The 9,803-nt window shown below is 43.9% G+C and overlaps 1 long non-coding RNA gene across 1 annotated transcript in view; it reads left to right on the top strand.

Moving 5' to 3' along the window:
- Positions 1–3,246, top strand: part of LOC116078616 — a 23,216-nt gene extending 19,970 nt beyond the window's left edge. The window contains exons 4-5 of the long non-coding RNA XR_004113610.1: positions 1,552–1,696; positions 2,705–3,246. This is a non-coding gene — a long non-coding RNA (uncharacterized LOC116078616). The remainder of the gene's footprint in view (positions 1–1,551; positions 1,697–2,704) is intronic.
- The last annotated feature ends 6,557 nt before the right edge of the window (positions 3,247–9,803 follow it).

Below are 9,803 nucleotides of genomic sequence, written 5' to 3' on the forward strand. Positions count from 1 at the left end.
CCTCCTCCTCCTCCTCCTCCTCCTCTTCTCCTTCTCCTCCTTCTCCTTCTTCTTTTGAGACAGGGTTGCCCATGCTAGCCTGAAACTCTTGAAACTCACAGCAATCTTCCAGCTTCAGCTTCCAAGTGCTGAGATTGTTAAGTATGAGCTGCCAGGCCAGGCTTACTTTCCTTTCTTGATCCTAATGAAGTAAATTGCTTGTAAATCAGTTGATTTGTTGCAGGCAACCAGGCTTTCAAATGTTCTTGCCCTAACTGTCCTCCAACAAGGCATTTCATCTGCACTGATGTAGAGCAACTTAGACCCAGAACAGGGCTGAAAAAGTTGATTTTGTAAAGCAAGGGACTCTCCCTCACCCAACCTACTTTGAACCCTTTTGGGTTCTTGTCTGGATTTCTGTAATAAAAGACAGATTAACAAGAAAAAAAATCATGCCAAAAATTTAAATGTTTTATAGGACAATAGAACCTTATAAAGAATAAAGACTGTATGCAAAGGTGGTGTGGGGTACAGTAAAGAAACTGCTCATGTGGCCACTCCATTAAGAGAACTATTTTGGTTGTGAATAAGGGAGAGAAATTATCCTAAGGCATCTGGAAGAGTCCAGAGAAGAGAGAAAGAGAAAGTTTGGATATGGCCAGGACTAGAGAGCAGAGGGTAACGAATAGATAGAGCACGGAGAGGGAGGTTGGGAGTAACCTCAGCATTACACCCGAAAGTGAATGGGTATCTGAGAGAAGGGAAGCTGGGGGAGGTGAGGAGAGACAGTAAGGCATTAGGGAGCTTTGAGGTATCTAACAAATACTTGTGAGTAGGGACCGAGGGAGCCTGGAGGCAGAATGGGCTTTGATGCACTGATAAGTGACACAGGTGTACTTATCAGTGGAGAGTCATTTCCTTTCTGCCAGAGGCAAGGAAAGGATTGAGGAATGCTGGCCTTTACCTAAACACCAGAAATCCTTCTAGTGTCCAGCTGGAGCTCCTTGCTATACACACGGGATGAGAGATCTAACAAAGACCCCAAGAAACAGGTGTGTGCGTGTGTGTGCATGTGTGTGTGTGTGTGTGTGTGTGTAATAGGTTAGTGGGAGTGCAAAGTCTTCCACACCCCACAGGACGAGGTGGGAGTGGGGACCGGGAACCTGAGGGCTGGAGAAGCAAAGCTGGCGTGTGGGGAGGCAGCAGGCCAGTTTAACCCATCCTCCATGTCCCTCTTGGGGACAAGGATGTTCCCTTCCTGAGTCACAGAGAGGACTCCTCTCAGAGCAGTCTCAAGACTTGGTTCAAGAGGAATGCAGAGAGTCCATTTCTCAAATTTGATCTACTAAAATATTCAGTGTTTGGGGGCGCACCATGTTTTTAATTTTTTTTTAAACCTCTTTTGGAGCACGGCTAACTCTACCTGTGTGTGGTAATACTGACCACTTGGTGAAACTGTTTATGCCTCGCCTGCTGTCAAGGTTCTGCCCAAACTATGGACACCATTGGGCTGACTGCCCTATTCTGTCTAAGTCAAAGCGGGGTCAATCTTCCTAAGTTCTTTCTCTACAGGAAAACCTCTTAAACCTGGGTCTGGCAGCCGAAGGCTGATGCTACACTCTATAACAGCTAAAACTTCAATTCTGTTCTGTATGAAGACCGACCACTACCCCCAGTGAAACCATCGAGACCATGGGAGCCCAGGGCAACCGTCCAGGTAGTGGTTAGTCTCTGTCATTTTACCTGATGCATTATTTGGTTTCTATAATTTATCCTTCTCAGATCTCTGGTAGCTTTATCGATTTAGCAGCAGCTACCTGGTCAATGCATTTCATATATAAAAACCATGACTTACTTTTTTAGAGCTATTAGGTTACCTGATTCAAAAGGCAAACCAACAGACAGGTTTGCCTACTAACAAGCTTCATATTGAAGGATACACAAGTTCTAGATGTGGCTTTTACTGTTTAAAGGCACTTCCTTTGCAAAGAGTGCTCTCAGTAATCAACCATTTATATAGGTATACTGTAACTTTAATTGTTTTAAGGCTTACTTTTTTTTTTCTTTTCGATTTTTCGAGACAAGGTTTCTCTCTATAGCCCTGGCTGTCCTAGAACTCACTCTGTAGACCAGGCTGGCCTCGAACTCAGAAATCCACCTGCCTCTGCCTCCCAAGTGCTGGGATTAAAGGCGTGTGCCACCACTGCCCAGCTTTAAGGCTTACTTTTAGTGATGGTTCTTAAATGCTTTAACCTCCCCTGTATCCCACTACCCACCAGAGATAGTGGAAAAGAAAGGATACGGGGGAAGTGGAGCCGTTTAGAAAGGTTCTTTGGAGTAACTCTCATCTGTGTTGTCTGGAAATAGGCAGTTCAGTTCACAGGTTGACAATGGCAGCTCGATCCACCTGCAAACACCTCAGGGCTACACCAGCAGTCCCATTCGATAAGGATGGCAACCACAAATTAGCTGCCATGGTACCACTCAGCAGAGACAGCCAAGCCTCTCTCTGCCACAAGTCAGCAGCAGGAAGGACCAGGAGAAATGCCAGAAGTTCTAAGCTGTGCCTCTCTCAGCAAATCGAAGATTAGAGAAAGACGCAAGACCAATAAGCATTGCGCAGCTAGCTTTATAAGCAAGCCCAGCTCAGTCTCCATCACTGTCCGTCGAGTTCTATTTATACCCTCCAATCATCATATGTCCTCTATGGGTCTTGTCTCACCAGGTGTCTTGCTCGGCACGTGCGTCTGTCTCAGCTGACTTCACTCTGCCAATCAGCCTGAGTCTGAGGAAGCCCCAAGAAACTGTAGTACACCACCAGAAGTTTTTTTGGTGTGTTTCTCTTTTTGGAGTCCCGACAAATGTAGCTCAACTACTCAGTGTAAGGTGGATCAATATATGTGTGTCATTAGCAAAGACTCTGTCATCACGCGTCCTTTCACGTGTTTGCTTTAGCAGAACATCCTTTCTTCTGTGTCTCCTTCGGTGAAACATTTCTTCACGAGTTTGCCTTAGTCTTACATCTGTGTCTGCTTCAGGAAAATACACTTTCATGTGTTTGCCCTAGCAAAACACCATCGAACATGACTGATTCTCTTAAGAGAATTCTCTTAAGAACCCTTAAGTTACCCCTTCAGCCTAGTGATAAATAATTGGATTAAAAAGTTTAAGATTTATTATATAACTTATAATAGTCTAGAAATAATTTAGATTATAGACATCTAAGGATATAAAATCTAAATAAACTATGAGAATGTAAGAAAATGATTTCAGGCATATAAATACAAGTTACTCTATGCTATTATTCTAAGACTTCAAAAATTCAAAAATTTAACACTAATCAAAGGAATTCTCTCTCTCTCTCTTTTTTTTTCCCTGGTTTTCCAAGACAGGGTTTCTCTGTATAGCCCTGGCTGTCCTGGAACTCACTCTGTAGACCAGGCTGGCCTCAAACTCAGAAATCCGCCTGCCTCTGCCTCCCAAGTGCTGGGATTAAAGGCGTGTGCCACCACTGCCCAGCCAATCAATGGAATTCTAATAAGCTGGTAAAGCACCAACTACTATTGCTAGTTACAAGCTCAAGATTTTGGATTTCTTCTGGCTGTCTTCTAAATGTAGAGTTAGCATCTCTCTTATATTATCAGCCCTCTGGACAGAAAATAATATTTGTGCTTTTTAACTCAAGGCCCCTTTTGCCACAACTCAAAGGCATGAATCTACTCCAGCTGTTCCACAGACTCCTGCGGCTGCTTTTTCTACAATGTGGATTTCAACGCAGATTACAAACAACAGTCGTGTAAGGTTGAAAAGTCATGTCTTAGATCCACCTCTCCCAGGTCTAATGTGTTGCTGTCCAGCAGCAACGTTAAAAGGGGCAGGGTACCTGGAATATGGAGTTAGAAAGAAATAGGAGGAGATAAAAAGAGATAGGAGGAGTCAGGCTAGCCATACTATACCTTACCCATGTGGGAGGATAAAAAATTAGACAACATGAGCTGCAGTCATTCCGTCATCTTCACTTTTATGCCATTCCTTTGTTCCCACCAACAGGTAGAATAAGTGAGGCAAAACCCCTCCCCCAAGTACGTCAGTAATAAAGACCCAATCAGCATTTTCTTAGTCTCTATAGCAGGCGGGACTTCCAGAGGCGTGGCAAATAGCCAGAGGTGGGCAGAGAGGTGTGGTTAAGAGAAGCAGGCAGGGTCTGAAGAACCAGCCCTCAGTCAGGAGGGTTACATAATGGACTCCAGATAGTTTCTCCTGTCAATCAACAGCTTATGCTTCCCTGCCTATGGGCTATTCCCAAGGGGAGGCCCCAAATAAATATAAGTTTCTTTTAAGTCCTTTAACTTTAACTTCGGTCTCTAGTCTATATCTGTCTTGGCAGAGTTCCACTCAGCTGGTAAACACTATCCATCAATCAGCTGCTACCCATTGCCCTAATACCCTCCCAGCCTTTGGCTAATAGTCCAGCTTTCCTTGGCCCTGAGAACAGTATCCTAATTTCAGCAGGAAGTAGTCACAGAAGAGATTATTATGTTGCCTCTTGTCCTCAACAAGGGGCTGGAATATTAGGTCCAAGGAAAACTCCCTGCCAAGGGGACAAATGGCCACCTATAGTACCTATTGGCATATCAAGACTCTAGGCCTTAAACATTTGTTCTAATCAAACATAACTTAAAAAGCGACCATGCATCTTTTGATGCACTACAAATTTTAACTGCCTCCTCTCCTCAAGGATAAAGAATGCTAAGACCCTATCAAAGATTTTTTTTTTAATTTTCTGCCTTTCTTTTTTTAAAGATTTATTTGTTTATTTTATGCATATGAATACACACTGTAGCTGTACAGATGGTTGTGAGCCGCCTTCTGGTTGTTGGGAACTGACTTTAGGACCTCTGCTTGCTCTGGTCAACCCCCAAAGATTTATTTATTATTATAAATAAGTACACTATAGCTGTCTTCAGACACACCAGAAGAGGGCATCAGATCTCATTATGGGTGGTTGTGAGCCACCATGTGGTTGCTGGGATTTGAACTTAGGACATTCAGAAGAGCAGTTGGTGCTCTTACCTGCTGAGCCATCTCACCAGCCCCCTATCAAAGATTTGACAGAGGCATGTAGACTAGGGGCAAGAGGCAGGATGACGAACCAGCCTGGCTCCATCTTAGGCTTGAAAGCCATCTTATAGTAAAGACAAACTAGGCTCATTCCTACTTATGATTAAGTCTCTCAAAGGCTGGGCTATGCCCCACCTGTAACCTTAACTACAAATAGTTGCTTGCTGCCTGTTCCTGGAAAGGCAACCAAGTACTTGTTTCAAAGCCATCTTACAACCCTCTTTATTTCAAAATGTTGTTATAGCTACTTTGTTACAATCATCCTGTCTCTGTTTGAGGAGGTAGCTATGACTAACTTCTTAGCTTTGTGTTCTGCTCCTATAACCCAGCCTATTTTGCTCATTTGGAAACCCCCTCACCTCTGAGCTCTAAAAACCTTGTTTTCCTCACATCCAAGGTTGACCTCTTGAATCCTCCTACCTTAGGGGAAGCAGCTCATGTACACAAATAAAAAAAGCTTGCTTTAATTAATTTGGCCTTGTTGATTTTGATTGGTGGTCTTTCTCCTTGAAACTTTGGGATTAACAGTGAGAATACACCTTTTTTTGGGGAGCCAGTTCTCTTCAGCTTGGGTATCGGTCTGGGGACCAGCTCAAACCATTAGTCTTGACAGCAAATGCCTGTACTGCTGGGTTTTTTTGTTTGTTTGTTTTAAGATTTATTTATTTTTATTTTTATGAGTGTACTGTAGCTATCTTCAGACACACACCAGAAAAGGGCAACGGATCCCATTACAGATGGTTGTGAGCCACCATGTGGTTGCTGGGAATTGAACTCAGGACCTCTGGAAGAACACAGTCAGTGTTCTTAACCGCTGAGCCATCTCTCCAGACCCCTGTACCCCTGTCAGTAAGATTAAACAGTGGTTTAATCTTACTGACTCCACACCCTGTTTTGGGACTAGTGTTTCCTGAATCCCCATCAGCTTTTTTTCAAATGTGTCTCTCCACTGCTTCTTCCTGGGTTTATCTACACCACTTGGGGAGCTGAGTGGAAAAAGACAATATTTATTTTCACAGTGGGTAGAAAGAGTGAAAAAAAAAAATTCCAGCAGGCAAGGAGACCCTCACAGTTCCTTCTTTGGGCACTGGCTAGGTTTAAGCCTACAGCAAGCAGCTCAGTATGACTTCTGCCAAGTGCAAATTTCTTGGGCTTTCCATACATCCACTCCCAACTTCAGTGCAGAACTGGATTGTGAAGTATTTAAAATAGGTAGCCCCAGGGTTGGATCTTCCACACATTCTTTGTAGATACAGCCTGTATTCTTTGTAAAACCTGCTGCTAGGAATGCTGGGAGAGCTGCTCTGCAAGGAGGACTAGGCTAGACACACCCACAAAATGTTTTCAAAACACACACACAGCAACTATTTACTACAAAGAATGCTATTGTGTTTTTGTTTCTTTCTAAGCTGAGCTCAGGGAAGTGGCTGTGGGATGAGAGTGCCTTTTCTTGTTTGTTAAAGTTGTAGCCATTTGTAAAGGCCATTCACTCTGTTCTGAGACTCATCCCAGCCAAGCAACCTTCTTAGGGAGTTCAGCTGTGGCCTGTGGCAAAAGCCTCAACCCAGCCGGGCTTGTTGACTGTTTTCACTTGGTCTTAGTTAGGGTTTTATTGCTGTGAATAGACAGGCGCCATGACCACAATAACTCTTACAAAGAAAGACCTGGTGCTGGCTTACAGTTCAGAGGTTTAGTCCATTATTGTCATCCCAGGAAGCATGGTGGCTCGCATGCAGATATAGTACTGGAGAAGTGGTTGAGAGTTCTACATCTGGATCAGCCAGCAGCAGGAAGAGCACATGAGCCACCGGGCCTGGCTTCAGGTTCTGAAACCTCAAAGCCCGCCCCCAGTGACATACTTCCTCCCACAAGGGCACACCTACTCCAACGAAGCCATGCCCCCAAATAGTGCCACTCCCTATGGGCCTATGGGATCCATTTTTATTCAAACCACCAGACACTCCTTTGTGGAAGGTTAAGGAGGGTCAAGGAGGGTCAGTCATGAGACCCTCACTTGAATACCCGGGTGCTTGCTACTACCTGTCTTAGGTGATCGGCTTTAATTGCTACTGCTAGGAGGCCTCATCTCTGTTGGTGAAAGGCTTTCCAAGGGTAGCCTGATATAGAGGGGAGCACTCACACCCCTGTAAGGGGAGCAACCTCACCCCTGTAACTCAGTGCTCCATAATGAAGCCCCATAAACTCATGGGCTCCCCATCATGAACTTTGACAGAGTCGTGCCTTGGTTTGTTGTTGGGATCTTAGGAGAAGGGGTAGATGTTATGTCTCCCCCTGGAAGCAACGTATTCTTCTGTGGGGAGCTGCAGCTGCCACCCTATATATTTTGAACACCTGGTCTCCGGCCAGAGCAGAGAGCATTGAGATAAACAAGCCCTTAGTTGGAAAAGCTGCATGCCTCCAGATTATGATGCAAGCTGGCATGATTTTCTAGTAGCCTATTATGCTTTGCCACATAGCCGATGCTGACTGGGACCAGGGAAAGTATTTAACCCACAAGGGCTGGGGGCTGGATATGATAGATAGGAGTAAGTATGTAGGAACAGAAGTAAGATGTATGTAAGAATAGGAGTAAGTAAGATGTAGGGAATAGGAGTAAGTAAGATGTATGTAGGGGATAGGAGTAAGTAGGAAATAGGAGTAAGTAAGATGTGGAAATAGAAAGTAAGATGTGGTAGATAGGAGTAAGTGTGTAGAGATATAGGAGTAAGTATGTAGGAATAGAAGTAAGATGTATGTAGTAAGATGTAAAGATAGAAGTAAGATGTAAGGATAGAAATAGAATAGAAGTAAGATATAAGTAATAAAATAGAAGTAGTAAGATGTAAGTAGTAAGATGTAGAGATGTAAGCAGTAAAATAGAAGAAGTAAGATAGAAATAACTAAGGTGTAAGAAGCAAGATTACAAGATTCATGATTAAACTGCATGGAGAAGAGCTCGTTGCTGCCTCCTTATTTCCGCTGGATGGGAAAGGCGGCTGACATTCTTCAACTTTTTTTGTTTGTTTGTTTTAGAATTATATAGGTTATGGCAAAGGGTTGAAGGTTTTTAAATTATGTACTTTAGTGTACTGCTATTATGTGTGTAGTATAGTGTTGTTTGGTTTTGTTTTTGAGACAGGGTCTCACTGTGTAGTCCTTGGGCCTTGAACTCACAAAACTCCACCTGCCTTTGCCTCCGGGTTCCTGGGATTAAAGCCATGTGGCACTTTGCTTAGACAGAGGACAACTTTGTGGAGTCAGTTCTCTCCTTCCATCTTTTCATGGATTCCAGAGGTTGAACTCAGGACACTATGCCTACCTGGTGAGTACCTTTATTTACTCCTGGAGCCATCTTAATAGCCTGATTGATGGCTTTTGCTCAGCTAAGACAGGTTATCGTGTAGCCCAGGCTGACCTGACTCATTGCCTAGCCAAGGACAACCTTGAACATCTTATCCTCCTGTCCCTATACCTTAAGTGCTTGACAAGAGGCATGTACCATCAAGCCTGGCTAGGCATGGGATTTTGAAGAACTCCAAAGAGGGGAATGGAGTTTGTTATCATTTTTAGTTAGTCTATCAGCCAGATCCAGATGGGAATTCGGTATTCCACATAAGTCTTATGATCTTAGGTAAGTTAGTCGACCTGATTCCACCTTGATTTCTCTGACTGCAAAATGGGGATGATATTTACAGTCCATAGCATGTTAAAGTATGGGGAGGGTTCCACTGGATAAAGCATAGGTAGCACCTGGGCTGAGTCTGTCAGCACCTGCAGGGATCCAGCAGCCATGCGAGAGACTGAAACACTTCCCTTTTCTAATGCCTAGCTGATTGCCCATCCTGCTGGCCTGATGTTGCTCAAAATTATGTTGTAGTCAATTGAGTCAGAGTATACATTGGTGGCATTTAGCTACAGGAGTGCATGAGGAAGATGTTTCTTGAGTTTTCTCAGGAGCTCTGTGTTGAGCTGTCTCCATCATCACTATCATCATCGTCCTTGCCTGCTTTTCAATTGCTGTGGTAAAACACTTGGAACAAAACAATTGAAGAGAGGAAAGGGTTTATTTCATCTTATAGATTATATAGTCCATCACTGAGGGAAGCCAAGGAGGCAAGAACTCTGAAGGATCACTGCTCATTGGCTTCCTCTCTGGCTTCCTCCTAGGGTCATGCTGAGTTAGCCTTTTTTATACATTCCAGGGCTGGCCTGCCTAGGGATGGTGCCGCCCACTGTGGACTGGGTCCTCCCTAATCAATCGTCAGTTATGACTGTGTCCCACAGATGGGTTCACTGTCCAGTCAGATCAAGGCAATTCTTTCACTGAGGATCTCTGTACCCAGGCAACTTTAGATTGTGTTCAGTTGACAACATAGATTAAAATAAAGCACAGTCATCATAATCCACAATCGTAGCAATTCCATTTAAAAGTCAGCACATCCTGTTTCAAGTAATGGACAAAGTGCTTTCTACACCAACTCATGTGTTTCTCATGGTTGTGCTAAGACACTAATACAATGGTTGGAAGTGACACACTCCTTTAATCCCAGTACTTGGGAGGCAGAGGCAGGCAGATTGAGGGCAGCCTGGTCTACAGAGAGAGTTCCTGGACAGCCAGGGCTACATAGAGAAACCCTGTCTTGAAAAAAGAAAATTCAAAAAGAAAGAAAGAAAGAAAAAGAAATGTGGGAAGATGTGGACTC

Source organism: Mastomys coucha, unplaced genomic scaffold (genome assembly GCF_008632895.1).
Source record: "Mastomys coucha isolate ucsf_1 unplaced genomic scaffold, UCSF_Mcou_1 pScaffold5, whole genome shotgun sequence".
Classification (NCBI taxonomy): Eukaryota; Metazoa; Chordata; class Mammalia; order Rodentia; family Muridae; genus Mastomys; species Mastomys coucha.